The sequence below is a fragment of the Microcaecilia unicolor genome, chromosome 11 (genome assembly GCF_901765095.1).
Source record: "Microcaecilia unicolor chromosome 11, aMicUni1.1, whole genome shotgun sequence".
Taxonomy (NCBI): Eukaryota; Metazoa; Chordata; class Amphibia; order Gymnophiona; family Siphonopidae; genus Microcaecilia; species Microcaecilia unicolor.
This window is the reverse complement of record NC_044041.1, coordinates 197,953,483-197,962,664: the sequence shown is the minus strand read 5'-3', so window position 1 is coordinate 197,962,664 and position 9,182 is coordinate 197,953,483. Positions and strand designations below refer to the sequence as shown.

The 9,182-nt window shown below is 43.1% G+C and overlaps 1 long non-coding RNA gene across 1 annotated transcript; it reads left to right on the top strand.

Annotated features, from left to right (window-relative positions):
• The first annotated feature begins 4,520 nt into the window (after positions 1 to 4,520).
• Positions 4,521 to 7,231, top strand: LOC115480494. The gene is made up of 3 exons (XR_003943834.1): positions 4,521 to 4,599; positions 5,046 to 5,052; positions 7,220 to 7,231. It is a non-coding gene; the product is annotated as an uncharacterized LOC115480494 (long non-coding RNA).
• The last annotated feature ends 1,951 nt before the right edge of the window (positions 7,232 to 9,182 follow it).

The following is a 9,182-nucleotide window of genomic DNA, read 5'->3' as shown; positions in this document are numbered from 1 at the left end:
GTTTCAGCTTTGATTTCTGTGTTCTGCATAAAATGGGGCTTTTAGGGGTCCTTTTACTAACGTGCGCTGAAAAATGGCTTGCGATAGTGTAGGCGCAGGTTTTGGGCACGCACCAATCCATTTTTCAGCCCGCCTGTTAAAAAGCCCTTTCTAAAATTTTTGCCGAAAATGGACATGCGGCGAAATCAAAATTGGCATGTGTCCATTTTGGCTCTGAGACCTTGCCGCCAGCCATTGACCTAGCGGTAAAGTCTCACGCGATAACCAGATGGTAATGACCTAGGTGCGCACTATTTCCCATGGTAGAAAATAGCCTTGCTACTTTTAAATTTTAGTGCACAACCATTTACTGCCCTGGTAAAAAAAAAAAAAAAAGCCCTTTTTCCCAGCCAAGGTAAAAAAAAAATGGCCTCCACACACCAATTTCATGCATCCAGACTACCGCAGGCCACTTTTTTCCGCAGCTTAGTAAAAATGTCCCTAAGTGCAGAAAGTGCATGCATAACTGGCAGTATTCTGTCAGACATGCGCCTATGCGAAAGACTCGCCAAAGTCCCGTCCTACCTCCTTACACTTGCACATTCCCTTATACAGTGATTCCCAAACCTGGTCCTGGAGGCACCCCAGCCAGTCAGGTTCTCAGGATATCCACAATGAATATTCATGAGAGAGATTTGCATGCAGTGGAGGCAGTGCTTGTAAATCTCTCTCATGAATATTCATTGTGGATATCCTGAAACCCTGGCTGGCTGGGGTGCCTCTTGGACCAAGATTGGGAACTCCTGCCCTTATAGAATAACATTTAGGTGTTTATAGTAACATAGTAACGTGGTAACATAGTAGATGACGGCAGAGAAAGACCTGCACAGTCCATCCAGCCTGCCCAACAAGATAAACTCATATGTGCTACCTTTTGTGTATAACTGACCTTGATTAGTATCTGTCATCCTCACAGCACAGACCGTAGAAGTCTGCCCAGCATTAGCCCCGCCTCCCAACCACCAGCCCCGCCTCCCACCACCGGCTCTGGCACAGACCGTATAAGTCTGCCCAGCACTAGCCCCGCCTCCCAACCACCAGACCCGCACCCCCGACTCTGCCACCCAATCTCCGCTAAACTTCTTTATGTGTGTTTATGTGGACTTATACACACACGGAGCATGAAAATGTATACACATATTAGAGACTTGCTTTCACAGCATTTTCTGTGATGAGATTAATTCTTATGTATTATTCACACTGCAAAGAAACTGTATTAGATGTTTCAAATGGATAGAATACCTGGTACTGCACAATAACTTCACTTAAGGTGTGATCAGTTTTATTAGGAAATTATGTAATATAAGTTTGGGTCATTATTTCTTCTAACCTTCTTTTCCGTAACTACTTATTTGTCTTTCGACAGCTGCAGCCATCCTGAGAGTGACACCCTCACCGGTCCTCACCCATGAAAGCTGGAGCCTCTCCTTTCTGGTTGTTCTGAAACCAAATAGCTCCGATACGGGCATCAACGCATTTCTACCTTTAAGGCAGTGGGAAAAATCTGGTCGCTGTCTGGGGATCAGACGGCAGCGACGTCAAGACGGTACTTGTTCCCAGGAAAACTTGGCTCAATGAGCCCTAAGCCTGATGAATGACCGACAGGCGTATCCAGAACGAAGAGCAGACAAGTTCTCCTCCTCAAGGAAATAAAAACCAAAATATCCTAAAATGTGAACCAGTGTTCTCAACAAAAAAAGCCAGGGGCCTTTTTACCGAACTGTGGGGAAAAAAATGACCTTAGCCCATCCTTATGCAGGTCATTCCCGCATGCTAAGGCTGTTTTTTCTGTGCTAGTTTCCCCATTATGTAGGCAGTAAGGGCTCACGCACTGAGCATGCGCTAATCAGTTAGTAAGTGGCAATGTAGCTGTGCTAAACATGGTAACATAGTAGATGACGGCAGAAAAAGACCTGCACGGTCCATCCAGTCTGCATAACAAGATAAACTCATATGTGCTACTTTATGTGTCTACATGACCTTGATTTGTATCTGCCATTTTCAGGGCACAGACCGTAGACGTCTGCCCAGCACTAGCCCTGCCTCCCAACCACTAGTCCCACCTCCCACCACCGGCTCTGCCACCTATTCTCCGCTAAGCCTTTGAGGATCCCTTCCTTCTGAACAGGATTCCTTTATGTTTATCCCACGCATCTTTGAATTCCGTTACCGTTTTCATCTCCACCACCTCCCGCGGGAGGGCATTCCAAGTATCCACTACTATGTCCATGAGTCTGCCCCCCTTCAATCTCATTTCACGTCCTCTAGTTCTATTGCCTTCTCATCTATGGAAAAGGTTCGTTTGCGGATTAATACCTTTCAAATATTTGAACGTCTGTATCATATCACCCCTGTTTCTCCTTTCCTCCAGGGTATACATGTTCAGGTCAGCAAGTCTCTCCTCATACGTCTTGTTACGCAAATCACATACCATTCTCGTAGCTTTTCTTTGCACCGCTTCAATTCTTTTTATATCCTTAGCAAGATACGGCCTCCAAAACCAGGGCTTTTTTTGAGGGGGTACTTGGTACTGAGTACCGGCATCTTTTCCATTATCTGCTAAAATTGACCCATGGACCCCAAGTTTTAATGAAAGAGCTCAGGCTCTACACACCAATTCTGCCTTGTCATAGATTCTGTGACTGGTTGCAGGGGACCTGGCTATTGTGGGGTGGGTCCCTCAGTGATCACCTTACCCTGGAAGGGTGGCCTAACATTTGAGTACCGGCACCTTTTTTGCTAGACAAAATGCACTGTCCAAAACTGAACACAATACTCCAGGTGGGGCTTCACAGAAATTACCCCCAAATTCTATATATATCGCGTCTCAATTTCCGTGTAGAAATCCAATTGTATTCTCTAATAACGTGCATAACTTAATTGGTTTAAGTAGCTAATCAGCGCAGTCCATTCGATGTTAGCAAGCAATTATCAGCACTAATTGGCGTTAATTATGATTTACACGCATAACTCGCTAAGCGTATTCTGTCACGTGGTACATGTAAATTCCAAGTCGCACAGTTGAAAAGGAGGTGTGGTTTTGGGGTGGCAGGGGGGGGCGGCCTTGCCCCAGGTCCGGCTTAGTCTCTCGGCGGCTCTGAGATACAGAAACACGTCAAAAGGAGAGCTCTTTTAAACAGATAGTGGAGAATTCGGTCGGCCCTTACAGAATACTAGTTCAACGCGTATTTTTTCACCCAACTTTGGGTGCAAGCGTTCATGCCCGTCAGAGGCTGGTGTAAATGCTCATACTCAACTAATGGCATGTTAGGTGCAACAATGACAGCTCCCGCGGTCCGCAGTGAACCCGGATATTCAAGCCGTGTGTGTGTGTGTATGCATATACACACACACATACATATTTATTTTTTTTCAAATTTTCTACAGCAGGGAAATCTTTGGTTTCCAAAAGAATATGTTATATATATAAAAAAAAACTTTCAATGTTGTTAAAATTCCTCAAACCCACGCGCATGTAAGACATAATCATGCCAGTGAGGTTCCCATCCCTACCTTGTGCAGAAGAAATGTCTGACAGCAGAGAATCTAACCTTGGAATGGAATACACCAGGGTACACTGCAGTCAATTATTCATAGGGCTGTTACTAGGGAGGTACGTTCAGCTAGCCTCTAACATTACACAGAATGTATTAATGCTCAAGTAGGCTACGGCTCAGCTGAAACAGATGTTTGGATTGTTTAGTCCTTCCTTGGCCTTAAAAGCTTTAAACCACCAATTTCTTTTTCCCCAAAAGGTAACTGTTCCGACTGGCTTACAAACCAAATGCAAATATTTGGCTTCTTCTTCTATTGAAAGGACAAGCAATTCTGATTATTGATGGGAATTATGAAGACCTCCAAATTGAAGAAACAAAATGTTATCATTTCGCCTTACCCACTTTCCAGCTTAATGTTTGTACCGGTTTGTTACCACCTGGTCAGAAAGGGTCTCTTTGCATGCATATATTGGATCCTTCTTATGACTCTGCAAAAGGTGCCAGGTTGGAAAGAGAAGAATTTTTTTTTATTTTAAAGCTTGGGGTTAGTTTTGACTGCATTTTGGGGCATGTTGGATTCCTCTGGCTACTTAGAAAACTGTTTTTTTTTTTCTTTCTTTTTATCCGTGATTTAGAAACCAGAAGAGTTACTAAGGAACCCAACGGTCATTATCTCAAATAATGAGACTTTTAAATGCAAAATCAATGTTTCTTGTAATGAAAATAGATTTCTCAGCTCCTGCAGGGCTGTATGTGCAAATCTTTCCTGGCACTGCAAAAAATATTTTTTAAAAATACGGCTTCTTATTTTTACTGTGATGACAACTTTTTTTTTTTTGAATACTCAGAAGAGAATAAATATAATTTCCAAACTTGCTTTTCTTTTGTTTTTGCAAAGTTGATAGTCTCATCAGCTTTTAAAATCCATATTCAACTAAATCTGAGAAATTCAAAATAAATTTTTATCTCGGAGTGGAATGGAAGGGATGGATGGATGTGGAGCGTCCGTTTACGCTTTCCAAAAATACCAGGACAAGGGGGCATGCGATGAAGCTGCAGTGTGGTAAATTGAAAACGAATCTGAGGACATTTTTCTTCACTCGACGTGTAGTTAAACTCTGGAATTCGCTGCCGGAAAAGGTGGTTAAGGCGGTTAGCTTAGCGGACTTCGAAAAAGGGTTGGACGGCTTCCTGGAGGAAAGAGCCATAGAATGTTATTGAATGGACGAGGGAATAATACAGTATTTCTAGGATGGGCGGGACAAATTGCTTGTTCTTTTGGCTGCTGTCGGTGACAGGGTGCTGGGCTCGATGGACCCCTGGTCTGTCCCAGCATGGCGATGCTTATGTACTTAAAAATATATCAACAGAGATTCTTCCTATTGCTACCATGAAAAGTGCTGGCCACTCTCAGTTCTCCCATCTAAAGCATTTTCCTGAGAAATGTGTGATGCACTTTAGCTGTTATTTTCTAAGCTTCATTAAGGGGTCCTTTTACCAAGGCATCAGCGTGCCAGTTTGCCGTGTCCTGAGGCCTCCCTTTTACTGCTGCTGGTAAAAGAACTTTAAAAAAATGGAAATGGCATTGCGGTAAGTGTCAATACGGGTCGTGTTTCATCCTAAAAAGGCCTTCCTCAGGAGTCTTCTAGTGGATGTATAGGAATTCTTAGCTAGCCTTAATGAAATCTACGTGATGTCACACACTTTTGTGACAGCAGCAAACAGTAAGGTATCAGACATCACATGTCTTTAGCCGTTTTCAAGTCCAAACTCAAACCTACCTCTTTACCACTGCTTTTGACTCCTAACTCACTTACCCTGTCCTTTATCCTCACCTCTCTATTCCCTTACCCTTAATTGTCCTGTCTGTTTGCCTGTCTTATCTAGATTGTAAGCTCTTTGAGCAGGGACTGTCTTTTGTGTATGGTGTACAGCGCTGCGTATGCCTTGTAGCGCTATAGAAATGATAAGTAGTAGTAATGTAGAAGCCTGCCCTTGCAGATCAGCAACGCGGCCGCGCAGGCTTCTGTTTCTGTGAGTCTGACGTCCTGCACGTATGTGCAGGACGTCAGACTCACAGAAACAGAAGCCTGCGCGGCCGCGTTGCTGATCTGCAAGGGCAGGCTTCTAGATGGATTGTTGCTACTGGAGGAGTAGCCTAGTGGTTAGTGCAGTTGGGACATGGGATGTTGTTACTATTTGAGATTCTGGAATGTTGCTATTACTTGAGATTCTACATGGAATGTTGCTACTGTTGGAGATTCTGTTGCTACTATTTGAGATTCTACATGGAATGTTGCTATTCCACTAGTAACATTCCATTTTTAGATTGTGAGCTCTTTGAGCAGGGACTGTCTTTTCGTGTATGGTGTACAGCGCTGCGTATGCCTTGTAGCGTCATAGAAATGATAAGTAGATAGATTAAGGCTAGCTAAGAATTCTTATACATCTAATAGAAGACTCCTGAGGAAGGCCTTTTTAGGATGAAACACAACTCATGTTACGGCTCGGATGTTGTAATAAAGCCAATCATTTTTTGGACATCATTTGTTGTTCGTTCTTTTGTCACCCTTGATGTGTTTGACTTGGTTGCATGGCCGCAAGGGTTGCTATTCTTCTGGTTTTTTTTACAGTGCGGTAAGTGTAACATTTTCCGCGTGGCCATAAATAGGCGGCAGTAAGCACATAGCGCTACCCAATTACTCAAAAATCAAGTAAGGGAACCAAACAATTAACTGGTGTAGGAAATCATCCAATTCTCTGTAGCACCAGAATATACTATTGCGTCTTACTCTAATCCAATTTTTATAAATTTTTAATATGCTGTGCTCAGTAACTCTGTGGTGCCCATAAAACCAAGTAAATCTGGATAGGGTACACAGGTCGCCAAACATCATCGCACACGCCCTACCTTCCCTTCTTCCCACACTCACACTTCAAGCTACTCGCCCAAAGTGTTGTAGTCAATGATGTACTCTAAGAACAGACTTATCTTAATTGGCGTTATGCGTAGACTGTGATGCCTCCAGATCACCCATAAAATTAGTGCATTGTGTTTAAAATCTCCAACTCCATCGTAATCTACCCAATTACTGCCAGGTAAGCCCAGAGCACTAAAAAATTAAAAATAAATTTTTGGCACCGGAAACATCGTGCAGTGAGAGTCAGCACTACCGCTGGGCTCCCACAGTAGCCCTACTGCGGCTTGGTAATAGGGCCCCTAAGCTTTTGCGGTTAATGCATCTTAACTGCAGAAGTTAACCTGCGGTAACTGCAAAAGATCCGTGTTAATTATTGAGGCCATTAGAACATACAAGAACGCAAGAATAGCCACACAGGGTCAGACCAATAGTCCATCTAGGCCAGTATTCTGCTTTCAACAGTGGCCAATTCAGGTCACAAGTACCTTGCAGAAACCCAATTCTGGAATCCCAAAGAATAGCAAGATTCCGGAATGCCAAAGAGTAGCAAGATTCCGGAACGCCAAAGAGTAGCAAGATTCCAGAATGCCAAAGAGTAGTAAGATTCTGGAATTTCAAAGAGTAGCAAGATTCCGGAATTCCAAAAAGTAGCAAGATTCTAGAATGCCAAAGAGTAGCAACATTCTATGTCCACATCCACAGAGGTATGGGTAAGGCAGGGAAAGGGCTAACCTATGTGCCTTTAAAGTGAAGCTGCTATAGCCTCCAACACCCCGGTTAACAACTGGCAAGCCAGGAACCACCTCCCGGCAGATTTTTCTGGAGCTCGAACAAGCTGCAGCCACCCTGCTAAGGGAGATAGAGAATACTGAAGAGGCAGTGGAGCTAGCTGGCCAAGAGGGCACTGTGAAAGTTTGAGTGCTCTCTATCTCCCCTGCTGGTTGATGGACATAACCCATACGTAATGGCTTCATCTGCTTGATGACAAGGAAAGACGGCTATGCTGAAATGCAAGGCAATAGATACTACAGAATCTTAAAATGGCCGTTACTGCGGAAAGCAGTTAAGGATACCTCCAGAGGAGTAGTTAATGATTTCATATTACTTGCACTTTCTGTCCCTTCCCTGTCCCAAACATGAAATTCTGTGTTATCTGATTAACGTGACAGTTAATGTACACCGTTTTTGTTTTACATTAAGCACTTAACATGAATTGAAACCACCTAGGCCCCTATTCACTAATGCTTAATGTGGGTCTGTGTGTTTGTCTGTGTGTGTGTGTGTGTATTATGTATGTACATAATAATGTTTAGTATTTAAAAGTATGATGTTCTGGGATCAATGGTGCTAGGGAGATCATAATTATGGAATTTAATTATTAGTATCAAAAGGGTATGGGATAGGACCCTGAAAGTGCATTGCAAGGGGTGTTATGTGTGAACCTTGAATCCCCTTGTACCGGCCCTGTGTGAATAAAATGTGTTTCTATTATGACACGGCATCTTTATTTGTGAAATTAAATACCTGCACATATTCTATGAACAGACCGCATGAAGTTATCTACCGTAGCTGGTTTTTCCTGCCAAATCATCTCTCTGTGCCTCTTGGGAGCTCCCCAGCACATCTCATTGGCTTTAATATGTTTTCAATTTTCCAAAGTCTCTGGGAGCTGATTTTACTCTTCCAGAAACTATGCAGAGACATATTTTCTGCTCTGTGCTCCTGGGCAACACCCATCTGAATATGGCTGGAGGAACGGTGTGCCCAGTGGTGTGCTGGAGCAGGCTCTCGAGAGCCGTTTGTTAAGTTTTTAAGAATTTTGGGAGCCGGTTCTCCATGGCCACTTTAACAAATGGATCCCAAAATGTGGGCTTGGGCCCCTCCTGAATTCTCTTTTACTTTGCTGGCGAGAGAGAGCCCCCTGTTAACAATTTACCAGCACACCCCTGGGTGTGCCAAACCACAGGACATGGCTGCATGTGCCATGGGGGAGGGGGGAGGGGGAAGGCAGAAACAATGAACCCTTTCCTCATCTTCATTATTTCTGGCCACAGTCTATTTTGACGGAGCTTGTACCCTTCCTGTAATCATTCTAATGAAAATGTGAATATTTTGGCGTCATGACACGCCAGACTGTGATGTCTGATCCCTGGTTACAGCTCTGGTATGATGGCACAAGTAAGCAAATTGTACCAGTCCAGTGGGATCTGACTCAGCGGAATGAGCATAATCCAGTCAATTAAATGCCTGTCTCTCTGTCGCTCTGCCCTGGCAGTAAACAGTTACCCTGCCACATTCTTTTTATAACCGAACCTGCTGGTGTTTTTATTAATACAAATCCACATAGTGCGTTAAAGATGTAATGGCTGCTACTTAATTTAATTTAACCCAGGCTTTCTTATCTGCTTTACCATATCAGTTCAAGGTGGAGTGCAAACTAACGCTTCAAATTTAAAGATACAGCAAGTATAAAGAGCTAATCCGAGCATCTCCTAGTTATATTGTTACAGTGATAACTTATCTATAATACAGTAATCCCATCTACCAAATTTAACAGCTATAAAAGGCGTAATTAATTTCAAATAGAAGTGAACAAACCATGTTTTAAAATAAATTGTTCTCCTTATTTCACATGGATCGCAACCTGCAATAGCCCTTTTATCTCACGCTTTGCGGTTTAATAACATTAAATTAAAATTAAAGATATGAAGGCTGGTAGCTAACT